General features: G+C 42.7%; 1 protein-coding gene and 1 pseudogene across 5 annotated transcripts in view; one reads left to right on the top strand and one right to left on the bottom strand.

Annotated features, from left to right (window-relative positions):
• Nucleotides 1-14,881, bottom strand: part of ELMO1 (engulfment and cell motility 1) — a 527,802-nt gene that overhangs the window by 438,130 nt on the left and 74,791 nt on the right. The gene's annotated exons all lie outside the window — the stretch shown is intronic.
• Nucleotides 3,569-3,835, top strand: LOC123789067 (small ribosomal subunit protein eS21 pseudogene; annotated as a pseudogene).

Genomic DNA, 14,881 nt, shown 5'->3' with positions numbered 1-14,881 from the left:
TTAGACCCAATGATCCAGAAAACTATTTCCATTCTGGGCTGTATGATGAGTAAGATATGTGGTCACCCTACCTATAAGGAAGCTAAAATTCAGAGAGATCAAATAAAGAGTCCGTTCTCTCTATCTGCAGTAGTTATGCTCTATAAAGTCAACAGGAACACTAAATTGGCAAATGCTAAACTATTACTCCTAGGGGAAATACAGAGTTAGGTTCCTGTGAGCCACTGGCCACATTTTTGTCAGCCAATCAATAAACGATTTTATGTGTGTTTCTGTTTAAAGACATCTTATTTAGGGGCGCCTGGGTAGTGCAGTCATTGGGCATCTGCCTTCGGCTCAGGGCGTAATCCTGGCGTTCCGAGATCGAGTCCCACATCAGGCTCCTCCGCTGGGAGCCTGCTTCTTCCTCTCCCACTCCCCTGCTGTGTTTCCTCTCTCGCTGGCTGTCTCTCTGTCACATAAATAAATAAAATCTTTTAAAAAAATAAAAATAAAGACATCTGATTTAATATATATTGTTGATTCACTAGCATTGAACCCATGACAGGAGCACTGTAACGTCCCCCTGACTTATCTAACCCACACATTTTCTCTTAAGCAGAGCACAACCTTCTGCACTTAGGAGCACTAGACAGCACTCTGTCACTACACTTAGAGCTAATTTTAAAGAGTGAAATCACAAACAAAAAGCATAAAAATGTGAAAAACATGGCAATGAACAGACCATGAAAGGACACTTGTTTACAGCAGGAGAGTGGAAACAAGAAGGCAGAGTGTTGTCTTGTTCAACCTCAGCAGTCAGTGTGCTCCCTGAGCAGCGTAAAACTTTCAGTTTGCTGCATGTCTGTGAATGACTGCAAAAGCACTGTAAGCACTGATGTAGAATTATAAATAAATACTCACAAGTAGGTGAATTCACAAATACAAAATCCGTGAAGAGTAAGGTTTGATGAGAGCTTACTTAAGACTACAGAGCTGCTGTAGAGTGAGGACAGACCCCAGATAACACCCAACTTCACAGCCTTTGTCTATTCATTAGATCAGTACTAACAAGGAAAGAACTGCTCTTTCAAAAACAGTACCATTACTCTAGGTAGACTGGCCATAATGATTAAAACCCCTGGACTGCCATTTTATCAAAGTTCCAGTAGACAGCGCAGAGTGAAAGCTATAAAACTCTTCTTCATGAAGTGGACAAAAGTCTGTATAAAAGTACTCAGTAATCTACAACTCTGTACCACTAAAAATTTAAACGGCAGGAACTAGCTACTACTTCTTAAGTGACAATTCACAAGGGAATCCCAAGTTACTTATAATAATAGTGGGTGATTTCTCAACGCCACGTAGGCTCTAAGATTAACCAAAATATGAATTTATGTGATTACAAAAGTTTTTAGAAGTCAAAGCTTGAACCATCTACAGACCCATGTCCAGGTAATTTTACGTGTAGAACATGAGAAATCAAGTATTCTTGCCTATTTCTAGTCTACAGGGTGGACAAAATCTTTGACAAGTTTCCAGTACTTGATCACTCTCACTATTCAGGAAGTCCCCTCTACAGTGGATTTCTCACTTCTTAGTCAATTTTTATGTCCTCTTTTAAAACACATTCAAAACAAGGAGACCAATCTGCAGGTTTACAATCAGTATGAGCAAAATATTTTAAATTACATATTAGTTTTCCATTCAAGAATTTGAGACTATTTAAGTCTATTTAAGAATCAAGCATAAGAAAAATACTTCCCACTGGTCCACTTTATTCTAACTGGCTCTCTTGGCATGTCAAGACTCACACTGCTCTATTGATACAAGATGATGTCTGAAATGTTTTTAGCTAGTTGATAAAATATTAAAGGCAATCTCAGAAATACCTGACTTACATTAAAAAAAAAAAAAAAAGAAGTCTTCTTCCTACCATTTAGAAAACACTAGTTGGGGTGGGGGGTTGAAATTGGCAGAAAATAAACTCCTAAACTCAACTTAGAGTTCATAATTTGAAATAAATTAAGATTCACCAAAAAATTCCAATAGGAATATGAAATATAGTCTTTGCCCAGATTCCCCCAATACTAACATCTTATCACAGATTTATCTCTTTTTCTTGTATTATTTTTGGACAGTGAAGGAATTCAGAATATGCCACCCCCAAAATGTGCTACTCTAGCATAAGGATTATTGTGAGCCGAAAGCAATTTTTAAAAGAGCAGACACAGAATGAGCTTTCTGCCTTCTGCCATCCTGCCTGAAAACAGAACATAAATTCCCCCATTAAGGTGTCCCCTGCTTCCCAAACCAGGACGAGGACATCCTTATCACCTGAGATGGCACTGAGATACACCTGCACAAATAAGCCTTACTAAATTATCTTCCAGTAGTTGCCCCACATATTCACCTTCTTATATTTGCTACCTTTAAGCCTAAAACCCTTTTCCTCTGTCTTTATCACTTCTCTAAAACGTATTATTTCTTTTATTAAGATGCTATATAAGCCCAAGTTCCAACCAGCCCTTTGAGTTACCCATTACTGAGTTTCTCCCATGTATATGCATGCTGGACATGCTAATAGGCTTGTTTGTTTTTCTCTCATTATTCCATTTTTTGTCAGTCTAATGTACAGGGCCCCAGCTGGAGAACCTGGAGGAATAGAGGAAAAGAGCTTTTCCTCCTCCAGTACTATCTATGAGAAAATTGCAAACGTGATGCTCCTGTATCCTTAAATGCTTCAATGTGTATTTCTGGAGATCAAGAACATTCACTTATATAATTGCAGCACAATTATCAAAATCAGGAAATTAAAATTGATAACAATATTATAAAATCAATAGGCCTTATTCAAATTTCACTAACTATCCCAATGATGTCCTTTATCATAAAGAACAGAGCTTGTTTCCCTGGTCAGAAGCTAATCAACAATCACTGACAGCATTGAGCTCTAAGAATTTCTTTCGTCCCTTTCAATCTAGGATAGTTCTTCAGTCTTTCTTTTTCTTTTCTGACCTTGACATTTTTGAAAAGTAAGGTAAAATCTACAAAAGGTATTTTGTAGAATATCCCTCTACTTGGGTCCATGTATTGTCTCCTCACAATGAGATTCTGGTAATGAATTTTTGGCAGAAATATGACAGGAATGGTGTCATACCTCATATCAGGAGGCTCATGCAGTTGGTTTGTCCCATTGATGAGGGTGTCCACTTTAAATACTTGGTTATGATTGTATCTGCCCAGTGAGTTCATGAATTGTCATTTATGTTACAGGCATCTGACACAAAAATTTTGAAACACTTCACAAATGAGTCTACTTACATAGTTTCAATGGCTTCTATTTTTTTATTATATTTTCAGAGTTTTTACTTGAGGGCTCATCTTTGTTTTTTATCTATTTATTCTTTTTATTACCAAGTATAATGTTTCTAGTACTTTCCCTGTTTATCTGATAAGGTGTTACATGAAAAGTGTCTAATCAAAGGTTATTTTAGGCAACATCTAAAATAATGTTCATTCTGGCGGCCATGGGGATGCAGCTCTTCCTTGCTGCGCTCGCAGAGGTGGGAGCAGGTATGGCCTCAACATGCAGAAGGATGCTGGCGAATTCATGGACCTCCATATATCACAGAAATACTCTGCCAGCAACATCACTGGCACCAAGGACCTCATGTCCATCCAGGTGAATATGACCGAGGCTGACAGGGAACAGGCAGGTTCAACAGCCAATTTAAAACCTACGCTACCTGTGGGGCCATTTGCAGGATGGGTGAGTCAGATGACTCCATCCTCCAACTGGCCAAGGCCAATGACATGGTTTCAAAGAACTTCTGACTGGAGAGGATCACGGATGTGGGATAGTTGTCATAAATAATAACCCTCCAAATAAGTAAATAAATAAAATTATGCTAGTTTTTGGTAAATTTTCAAACATATAGGTGGGGTGGGGGTTTTTTGGGTTCTTCTATATTTTACTTATGGTTTGTATAGAATATGTTGCTTAGACAATTCATGGAATGTCAATACCCATTTTGGTCATACAAACTGAAAACAAATGCAAATGAATCATATGCCAATATGCACACTGTCTCAGTACATTTGGGCTGTTATAACAAAGAACCATAGACTGGGTGGCTTATATAAGCAACAGAATTCTTTTTTTCTCACAGTCTAGAAACTGGAAGTCCAAGATCATGCTGCCAGCATGGCTGGATTCTGGTAAGACCCTCTTCCTGGCTGCAGACTGCCTACTTCTCCTTTTCAACAACACATAGCAGAAAGAAAAAGTGAGCTAGCTCTCTGGCCTCTTATAAGAGCACATACCCCATTCATGAGGGTAGAGCTCTCCCACATAACCACCTCCCAAAGGCCCCACACCTCCAAATGCCATCACACTGGGGATTAGATTTCAACATATGAATTTCGGAGAGACACAACCATTTAGTCGATAACATACATTTAATGACTTATATTCAAAAAGATTAATAAAGTGATACAGATGCAAATAAAAAGCACCAGTCATTAGAAAAGATATAATATTTACAAATGACAGTGATGAAAATAATTAGATTGCAGGAAAATGAAATTCTCCATTTGTCAGAAAAACACTAAATTCTAGATCTAGTCAAAAGCCTGCCTCAGAAATTTGACCCCGACAAATTACCTCTTTTACTGTAATCCGTAATAAAACTAGCAAGGATTGCACACACGAAAAAAGATAGGAATGCAAATGAACGCAAATTTGTTTGAACTTATGGTGTTGTTGAAATAGCATTGCAGATATCATATTGAAAAATATACAGAATTATTTGACAAAGTGTAAAAGGCATACACTCTATACTTTGTATTGTTTTGAAGTTCTAAGCATAGCCAACACTGCCTAAGAATTGGTTTAATATTTTTCCAGCAGCAAATGCATAAACTTACTTGGACAGTGACTGAAAATCTACCTCTTAGCTGGCTTCATTGGGACTCTGGGATCCTTGGCCCACAGTAGTCCATTCTCCAGAATAATCCATTTAAGACATAGATCAGATCAAGTCACTCTCATGCCTAAAACCTTGCATTTCATCACACTGAGAAAACATTCCAAGCCCTATTTATAGTCTGTCACCCTCTATGGTCTGGCCTCCACCCCTCTCTGCACTTCTTTCCCTGCCCCTCTCCAGTTCAGCTACACTGGCCCTGCTGTTCTCCAGCACACCAAGCACAGGGCTGTTCCTCCGCCTAGAACATCCCCTCCACCACCACCACCTGATCATATTCCCCTGTGGCTTGTTCCCTCGCTTTACTCAGGTTCTAATGTTGCCTCCTTGGGGAAGACTGCCTTGATCCCTAAGCAAAACAGTGTCCTGTCCTTCCCCACCTGCCTCCCATACATTATTTTCTTATTGGTGCTCCTCAAAGTCTGATATTATTTCAGGCATTTGTTTACTTGTTTATGTTCTGGATTCTTCACTAGAAAAGAAGCTTCAAATGAGCATGAGTGTTTGGTGCACCACCATATCCCATCTAGAAGAGAGCCTGGCACACACTGACACCTAATAAACATGTGTTGAATGAAGCACTGAAGGAGTGCTTAGATTTTCACGTGACAAAATGCATGCACACATACACACATACACACACACACATAATAATACATACATAGAGAATATGGAAGGTGGCAACTTCATCCTTGCATCAGAATGGCCTGTAGAGCTTTGAAACTCTACATGCCAGGTCCAACCCCTGGAGATCTGGATTCAGCAGGCATTCCTAGACTAAATTCTGATTCAGAGCCAGGAGCCAGAAGTCACTTACAAGAGGCTAAGCTACCTATTAACTGAAGATCAAGGCTCCTCTTCAATTGGAGGACTCCTCGGCAGTGTTTCAGATGCCATCCTTTAGCTGCCCACTCTTGGCTATGAATGACCACCTATAAAAGCAATGCCTGCAGCCCACGGTGGTATGGGCCACAGTGACCTCATCCTCAGCCTGGAGCCCACTTCCTTAAGGAATAAACATGCTCTCTTAACCAATGGTTTTTACTTGTGACGAGAGGGTGTGAGCATGAGCATGCAGGTTTCCTTTGTTTTGGAAGCCAACCGAATGTGCAGGTGGTTGGGGAGGGAGGGGGGAATAAGAAAGAGTAACCAAGGGATAGGTTTAGATAAAGGACATAAGGTTGCAGGGACAAACTGTTCTTGCCATGGGAGACTCACTGAAAAGAGGATCACAGGGTCTCCTGATTAGTTTACCAACAGTCTTTAATGTTTATCACCCAGACCCTGGACTCAATGCATCTCATTGAACCCTCGTGTTACAGACTAAATGTCCACATTCCCAGAATCCCTATGTTGAAACCTAATTCCCAGTGCGATGGTATTTGGAGGTGGGGGTCTTTGGGAGGTGATTAGGTCATGAGGGTGGAGCCCTCATAAATGGGATTAATGTCCTTATAAAAGAGACCCCTGGGAGCTCAGCTGGCCCCTCCACCATATGAGGACACAGCAAGAAGATGTACCAGGAAATGGGCTCTCACCAGACACCAAATGTGCAGATGCCTTGATCTTAGACTTCCCAGGCTCCAGACTGTGAGAAATAAATTAGTGTTGTTTTAAAGCCACCAATCTATCATATTCTTTTATAGCAGCCTGAGCTAAGACAAATCCCAGCAGCCTTACTGGGTAGCATTATAATTCCTACTGTATAAATGAGAAAGCCACAATATAGAGCCACTAAAGGACTCTGACACAGTCACCACAGGTAAGTGGAAGATCCAGGGTTCAAACCCAGCTCTTTGGCTTCAACGAAGGACCCACCATCCCCTGCTGAATTGTAGCTGGTGCCTCTATCACCTGGACCCCCCACCCCCCAACATACACTCACAGCTTAACCCTTGATTCCTTCAGTAATTCCTAACCCTGCGTGCACATTAGAATCACCTAGAAAACTTCCAAAGGAAATACTTGAGCCCTACTCCCAGAGATTCTAATTAATTAGGTGGGGCCTAGGCATTAGTATTTTTTTAAGCTTTCTAGATAATTCCTCTGTACAACTAGAGGTCACTGTTCCAGGTGAGTGGGAAGAAAGGCCAGGCCCTAATGGAAGTACCACAAACAGCATGTACAAAGAAGGAACCCCCAATTCAGAAGAGATCAGAGAGTAGCTTGGCTAGGAAGCTTCTAGAACTAGGGATGTGGTTCTAGCCCATCCTGAAAAGAAGCCTGAGGTACCGAGCTCAAGTCTAGAGTGGCAATGTTTGCTAGGGTGGCCATAACAAAGCACCACAAACTGAGTGACTTAACCAACAAAAATATGTTGTCTCACAGTTTTGGGGCTAGAAGTCTGAGATTAAGGTGTGGGCAGAGATATGCTCCCTCTGAAGATGCTCAGGAAAGACCCATCCCAGGCTTGTCTACTAGCTTCTAGTAGTTCCTTTATTAAGGGTCCCAGTCATAATGGCTTAGGGCTAACCCTACTCAGTCTAACCTCATCTTAACTAATCACACCTTATTACAAAATAATGTCACATTCTGAGGTACTGGGGGCTAGGGGAACACTCCAGCATATCTTTTCTGGGAGAGACCTAATTTAACCCATAACAGGCAGGTAGAACAAAAAGTTGAGGCAGTGTTCCCCAAGGATGCACTTAGGAACATATTCCTCTGCCAGATGTCCACTTCACTCACTGTCCCGACAATTTACAACATGCATGTATACATGTTCAAGGCCCAGAAAAGTCTTTCAGTAAAGCAATGTCAGCTTTGTTTATCCGAATCTATTCGACCATGAAACACTTTCCACCTTGCATCTATTAGCCACCTATGGAACACAATTTAGGAAACACCATAACCGTCTAAGTGTGATGAATTAAAGCCTCACATGAGGGTGAAAGTGCCCAGTGCCCAGGAATGGACCATCTGATCTGGAAGCAGTGGGTCTCTCTTTGAGAAAACACCCACAGAAACTAGAAACAAAAGGTAAATTATCATGAACTGCTTTTTTTTTTTTTACAGTATTTTTTTTTTAAGATTTTATTTGAGAGAGAGAGAGTGTGTGTGTGTGAGAGAGAGAGAGAGAGAGAAAGAGAGAGATCACAAACAGGGGGCAGGGACAGAGAGAGAAGCAGACTCCCCACTGAGCAGGGAGCCTGATGTGGGACTTAATCCCAGGAGTCTGGGATCATGACCTGAGCTGAAGGCGGAAGCTTAACTGACTAAGTCACCCAGGCACCCCCTTTCACAGTATTGTAATAAACAATCCTGAGTCTTATTCCACAGTCTATGTGGCCAATTTTTTACAATATGGTAATTCATCTCACAGAGTGACATTTCAACCCTCTGGGAAGTTGACCTTGGGGTACAGGAATATTGTAATTTAGGGTAGGACATGTTGTAGTCAGAGAAACCAAATGCCATCCCCCCTCCCCATCGATGTTGAGCTGCTGCCTAGAACTACATGCAAGTTGAAGAAAGTAACTTGGGTCTTCTTTACCTCCTCCCCATCAGAAACCCACTCCGAACATGATACGGTACCTCATTTACAGAAGTTATCACACAAAATACAGCTGCCACCTGCTCAACACAAAACACATCCTGGATTGAGACAAAAACTTTGGAAAAGGCTAACTTTAAGACACAGACAAAATAATGCAACACACAGTGTGGCTTCCAAAAATAAAACCATGTAATTTACATATTTTTGAAGCAAGATTTTGCCCAAACAGTTCCTTGAACATAGGGAACCATGGGCCATTTCAAAACTGAAAGGCTTAACGTTTTTCAGGTTTTTGCTTTTGAGCAAACTAGACTTTCTAAACTTTTAATTCAAGAAAGAAATTACAATGCACACCAAAGCAGTACTTTCCACAGCAGCAAATTAGAGAGGGCTAATTTGTGGGCACAGCCGTGCCCTGTTATCTGTACCTTGTCACTTTAATTTAGCACAACCAAAACTTCGCCATTCCTTTCATTTTTTACTTCTCCACACAGAATTTTAGTCTTCACGCTGGGTTTCAAAGAGTCCAAAATAAAACCAGCCCACATTAAGCAAAACAGCCACATAAGACCTTTCCTTTATGTGTGAAGAAAAAGACTTTCAAAGTTCAGAAGGAGGATTTTTTTTTTTTAAAGCACTAAGTAGTGTTGGTAATGTTTTTAAAGATCTATTTTAAAACGTTGAGATTTTTTCCTCCATTGTGACGTGCATGTGGACAGACACGTGGATTTCCTCTAACAGACTCAAAGAAGTCCTTACTTGAAACCTGTACATTTCAATCCCTTGCTAAAACATCTCGGCTATGCAAGTCTCCAAGAGCCACAGATTGTCAAGCTGGAAGATACACTTTTCATCCTCCTGCCCTGTGGAGCATTAACAGGCAAGGACAACAGCATGGGCTCCAGGGACACGCTGGTCTCCGGACCCTCAATATCCTGCTCTTACAACAGCTAACATAGCCATCCTTCAAACAGAGGAAATAGACCGTCAAGAGTTGCAGAACCGAACGCTACCACGTACACCTATGGGTGTGCATAAAGCATGAAATACAACCGTCCCCCAAAATCCTTTAACTCTCAGCCGCTCTCTGAAACAAAAATTAATTATTGTAAACAGAAAAACATGTCTTCCACAGCCCCGCAGGTGTCACCGAGCTTCCAAAATCTCCTAGCCTTCCCCATCTCAGCTGACTCTCATACCTCTTGAAATGCAGAGCAAACTCCCCAGCACTTTCACCTCACAAAGAACAATGAGCCTTAAGTATATATCACCTCTTCTCTCATTCTGTAAATCATTTGGTTAGAAATATTAGTAACTGGGGACGGCTGTATATTGGGCATCACAGTGGTAAGTTGTAAAAATGCACCATAGGCAGGGAAACTCAAGTGGTAATTGGGATTCAGAGCTAGTGCCCCACCATAAATCTGTACTCTGCAGCTGTCATTGGGAGTAAAAGTCTGCCTCTTGATGGAGCAGAGACCCGAAGCCCATTCCAAAGAGCGTTTCCTTATACAGCTGTCAGCCTCACCACTTGCAAGAGGAGGGATCAGTTTCACACCCAGCTCATGCCCCCTCGCTGAGGGGAATGCCTGGCAGAGCTGGAAAGGGCAGAAGTCTTTCCAGCAAATAGGAAATCTGACTGACAGAGGCACAGCTTAGGAGGGTACCCCAAGGATCACATTTCTTGTTACTGCCTGCCTTTATTTTATTATTATTCTCTGACTCCCAGATGCAAGGAGGCCCAGGGATGGAATGAAAGTGAAAGTTATAGGTCCCTCAGCGTACCACAGGCCCTACCTGCTTTGAATAGCATGTTTCAGGTGATTCTATTTCTAATCCTTTCTCTGGCCCACAGAGTTTAATACTCATCACAGCCCCTGACCCCGTTAAAAAAAAAAAAAAAAAATCAAACAGATGGCAAAGACTAGTGCCAGAATTCATTCAGGGCTTTCGGTTTTGCTTTGTTTGCAAATGGAAACCAAGTCTTCTCCTTGAGCCTTGCAGACACTCACCACCCCACCCTCCAGTTTCTTGTGTTTGTCCACCAGGTGCTAAGTGCTCTCCATGAGGTAGCATTTTCACATGAAAAGATGATGTGGTTGCAGACATCCACCACAGATCACAGATGGCCGCACCAGAGCTCAGCAGCCGACCTGGTGACCATGTAGACGCTGCTTCCCCATCCCCAACTGAACCTGGGGTTCAATTTCCCACGGTGTGGAAACGCCAAATCAGGCATGTTCTGATTATCATTTCTTTTTTTTTTTAAAGATTTTATTTATTTATTTGATAGAGAGAGACAGCCAGCGAGAGAGGAAACACAAGCAGGGGGAGTGGGAGAGGAAGAAGCAGGCTCATAGCGGAGGAGCCTGATGTGGGGCTCGATCCCATAACGCCGGGATCACGCCCTGAGCCGAAGGCAGACGCTTAACGACTGCGCCACCCAGGTGCCCCGATTATCATATCTAAAAGCATTTGTGTGAAGGGCCTTAATCATGGCATGGGCAAAGGAGAAAACAAAATATAAAATTACACTAAACTGAGGACCCTTAACGTTAGACGAGTGCGAGCCAATCTATACACGTACATGCTCTTCCTCTGTAAAAATCACAACCACCTTCCATCCATCCTTTGAAGAATATGGGCTCATGCCTGAAAGCGTCCAGCCCTTCATCACTCCCAGAAGGACCCAGACCCTTTTTGGCTGGTCTCTAACTAATGAGCCATACAGAACCACTGCTGCTTTCTGCAGGCTGACTTGCATTTCAGATTTCAGGCAACTCTTCAAAAACAGGCTCTGGCACTCAAGAGCCTCAAGGTTTGGGCAACCTCATGCAACACCCACCCAGAGACATATGGCTTTTACATATGGAGCTTTTTGGAACCTTAAGTTCCAGGGCTAAGTACCCAGGTGTCTTAAAATGCCCTGGCAGAGATGTGACCACCTGTTCAAGAAGGAACTGCAAACACTCCAGAGAAGTGGGGATAAGAGGCCGGGGAGTCTCACGCCTAACAGAGCACTACTCAGCTATAGAAAGTGAGCTTTCTTCACCACACACACAGAACAGCCAGCCCCACATGGACTGTGCCCCAAAAAGCTGAATACCTTTGGTTCACAGTGGAGCAGCACATTGTTCTCAAAAGGGAGAAGTATCTATTTTGGCCAAATCTCTGAAAGAAAGTCTGCAACCTAGGGAAGTTAAAGAACTCTAAAGATAACAAGATATTCCAAGAAGGTAAGCCTTTTTTTTTTTTTTTTAAGTCTTTCCTTCCTTTTACATGGCTCCAGACTTTAAAAAAAACAAACAGCAAAAGGGAAGTTGCTATTCTAGAGTGCAGCCTCTCCTAGTCCAAGTTCCCACATGGCCAGTAGTGGCAAGGGGGGAACCTCAAAGGAACTCAAATAGAATAGTCTATGCCTCTGAGAGTGAACATATAAAATCAACCCAGGAGCCAACACAGAATCATAGACAGGCAAAGGCATTTAAGAGTCTACATCCCGGCTGAGGCTATTACCATATCTAAAGCATGAACACATCAGTCAGAAGCTGAGAGGTGGCCAACCATGAAAGCAGACAAAAATTGGAGTCTGGGAAGCCTCCCCAGCTCTACCCAAGGGAGTACAAGCCCCGCCACAGATTCACGCCTCCACGTCCCATTGCCAACCGTGACACTCCCGGGCAGAATGGAGGAATCAGGCTCCCCCCACAGGATGCCTCTGGACCCTGATCCCACTGGCCAGCTCTTCTCATTGTGATTCCTCGTTTATCACACACTCTCCTGATTACCACCAAGCTTCCCCTGAAGTCTGCTATACAAAGGAAATCTGCTCGTCAAAGAGTGCCAGTGGCCTTGGTTACATTTCTCACAGTAAATCATCATCAAATTGGCATCTTGCTCCCCAGTCGCTAGAAACCTGCCAATTGCACCTACCCCTGGGAGGTAATTCTGCTCTCCTGGAGCTGACAGTCTGTCTTTTGAGCCTGTTTTCAGGTAAGGAGACCTCCTGAGGGCTGGTTGTGGGGGAGACGATGACACAGGATGTGGACTGGGCCTCAGCCATGCCCCTCAACTTCACCACCTTTTCACTTCCAATTCAGCTCAAGGAAAACCAAGCCCCTCTTCAGCACAATTCCATCACCATAAATACACCAAGGGTCACATCTCATAAGGACAACCTGTCTATGGGGACAAGTCCAAGTTTGTTTATTGACTTTTTTCTTTAAAAAAAATGTTTTATTGGGGGGCACCTGGGTGGCTCACTCAGTTGAGTGTCCAACTCTTGATTTTGGCTCAGGTCATGATATCAGGGTTGTGGGATCGAGCCCCGCCTCAGGCTCCTCATTCAGCTGGGAGTCTGCTGGAGATTCTCTCCCTCTGCCCCTCCCCCTCCACACCTGTGCACATGCTTGCTCTCTCTCTCAAATAAATAAACCTTTAAAAAAATGTATTTTGATGCGACCTCAAATTTACAAAAAAAAAATCTGCAACTATAGTACAAAGATCCTTCTTTCTTTCTTAACCACTTGAAAGTAACTTGCCAATCCCAAGATCCACCACTCACTGATACTTCAGTGTGCATTTCCTACAGCAATAACATTCTTCTCCATAACCACAACATAACCATCAACATCAGGAAATTAACATGTAATACATACTACATTTGCTCCTTGGACCCCATTCAAATTTCACCAAATGTCCCCAAAATGTACTTCACAGCAAAAGGATCTGATTCAGAATCACAAGGTGCTTTCAGTTGTCATGTCTCTTTGGTCTCCTTCACCCTAAAACACCTCCCTAGGTCTTTCCTTGATTTTTCTGACCTTGACAGTTTTTAATATTACAGGCTGTTTATTTTGTGTAACGTCCTTCAGTTTGGCTTTGTCTGATGCTTCCTGTGATTAGAGTCAGGTTATGAGTTTTTGGCAGGAAAATCACGGAAAAGTGAAGCTGCATCCTTTTCCTTGCATGTCACCAGGTGGTGCCTGATTCTGATTTGTCCCATTGCTGGTGACGTTTATTTTCTTTTTCATCCAGCTTGGGTTTGTTTTGGGGTTTTTTTGATTTGGGGTTTTTTTTGTTTTTTTGGTGGTCAAATCCGCACATGTCTATGAAGACTGCCTGCCCACTCCAAAGTCAGGCTGACCTAGGGAGGGCTTGGGCATATCTCAGTCTGTACGCTCTCTACTCCAGTGTACATGTCTCCTCCTTTGAGGGAACTGTAGTGATAGTAATGACAACTGATTTATACAGATACATTTATATAAAGACATAGGATAAAGTAGAAGAAAAGAAAGAAGAGATGACATGCTTTTGTGGACAAATAACAGAATACCTTAGATCCTTCTCACACAAATTCTCCAGAGCTAAACGGAGGTTATTTGCATTAAGTTTTTTCATTCAAGAAAGGCCCCATTTCACTCATTCATTCATTCGAGCAACAAACATTTCTGGGGAGCCTCTCCTGGTTAAGCACAGGGACACCAATGCATATAGGATGCTGCCCCGCCCTCAGAGGACAGCATGGTCTCCTATAGAAATGCTGTAAACAAACAGCTACAGTGCAGTGTGGAGAAGGAGATGCTTGACCTAGTCCAGGCTGAGAGGGAAGCAGTCCAGCACAGGAATGGCTGGCTCAACAGAGCTGCATGTTCTGCCTGGAAGCAGATGTAAACAGATTCCAGATCAGATTGGCGCAAAGGTGAACACTAGGAGAGGGGAGATTGGAGAACGAGGTGGACGGGGGGCTGGGTCAGAAAGGCTCTGGATGCTCAGCAAGAGTCTATAAGCCCTGGGGAACCACTAAAGGGTTTGAAGACAACTGGCAAGATCATATAGGTATTTTTACAACAAGGAGAGGAACCCATTTACAGAGGGGAAGAAGCAGGGAACAGAGGGAAGGACATACGTTAGGAGACCCTTGAGGTCATCTTCAGACCAGAGGCCAAAGAGGGTTCATCCAGGGCAGGAACGGTGCAGAGGCAACAGGCGGCAGATTCTTCAGAAGCAGGGGATGCAATATCCACAGGATTTTGCAGGAGTGTGAGAAGTGGAGGAGAGAAAAGTATCAGGAGTGCCCAGAGGGCTTTTGGATTAAATGGATTGGGGGGGGGGGGTACCTGTAATCAGGATCCATAATATAACAACAGTAGGTATTGCTGATTCAGCACTTCCAGACACAAAACCAATTTCCCAACCTCTAATCTGGAATCCCAGGGAAGTTACACTCAACCCGGTTAGTAGAGTATTTCAAGGACAGAGTTTGCAGCTACAGATGGATACCACAGCGAGCTGAGTTACAGCCCTAGGACTTTAATTATATTTGCATTCCTGACGTTACCTGCTGCAGTGATTTCTGTGGGCATAGCTGGGAGTAGTTTTACAGGAAGAGAGAGAGAGAGATGTTTTCAGACTTGTT

The sequence above is a fragment of the Ursus americanus genome, chromosome 3, assembly GCF_024610735.1.
Source record: "Ursus americanus isolate L20-20 chromosome 3, mUrsAme1.1.p, whole genome shotgun sequence".
Classification (NCBI taxonomy): domain Eukaryota; kingdom Metazoa; phylum Chordata; class Mammalia; order Carnivora; family Ursidae; genus Ursus; species Ursus americanus.
This window is presented reverse-complemented; position numbering and strand designations above follow the sequence as displayed.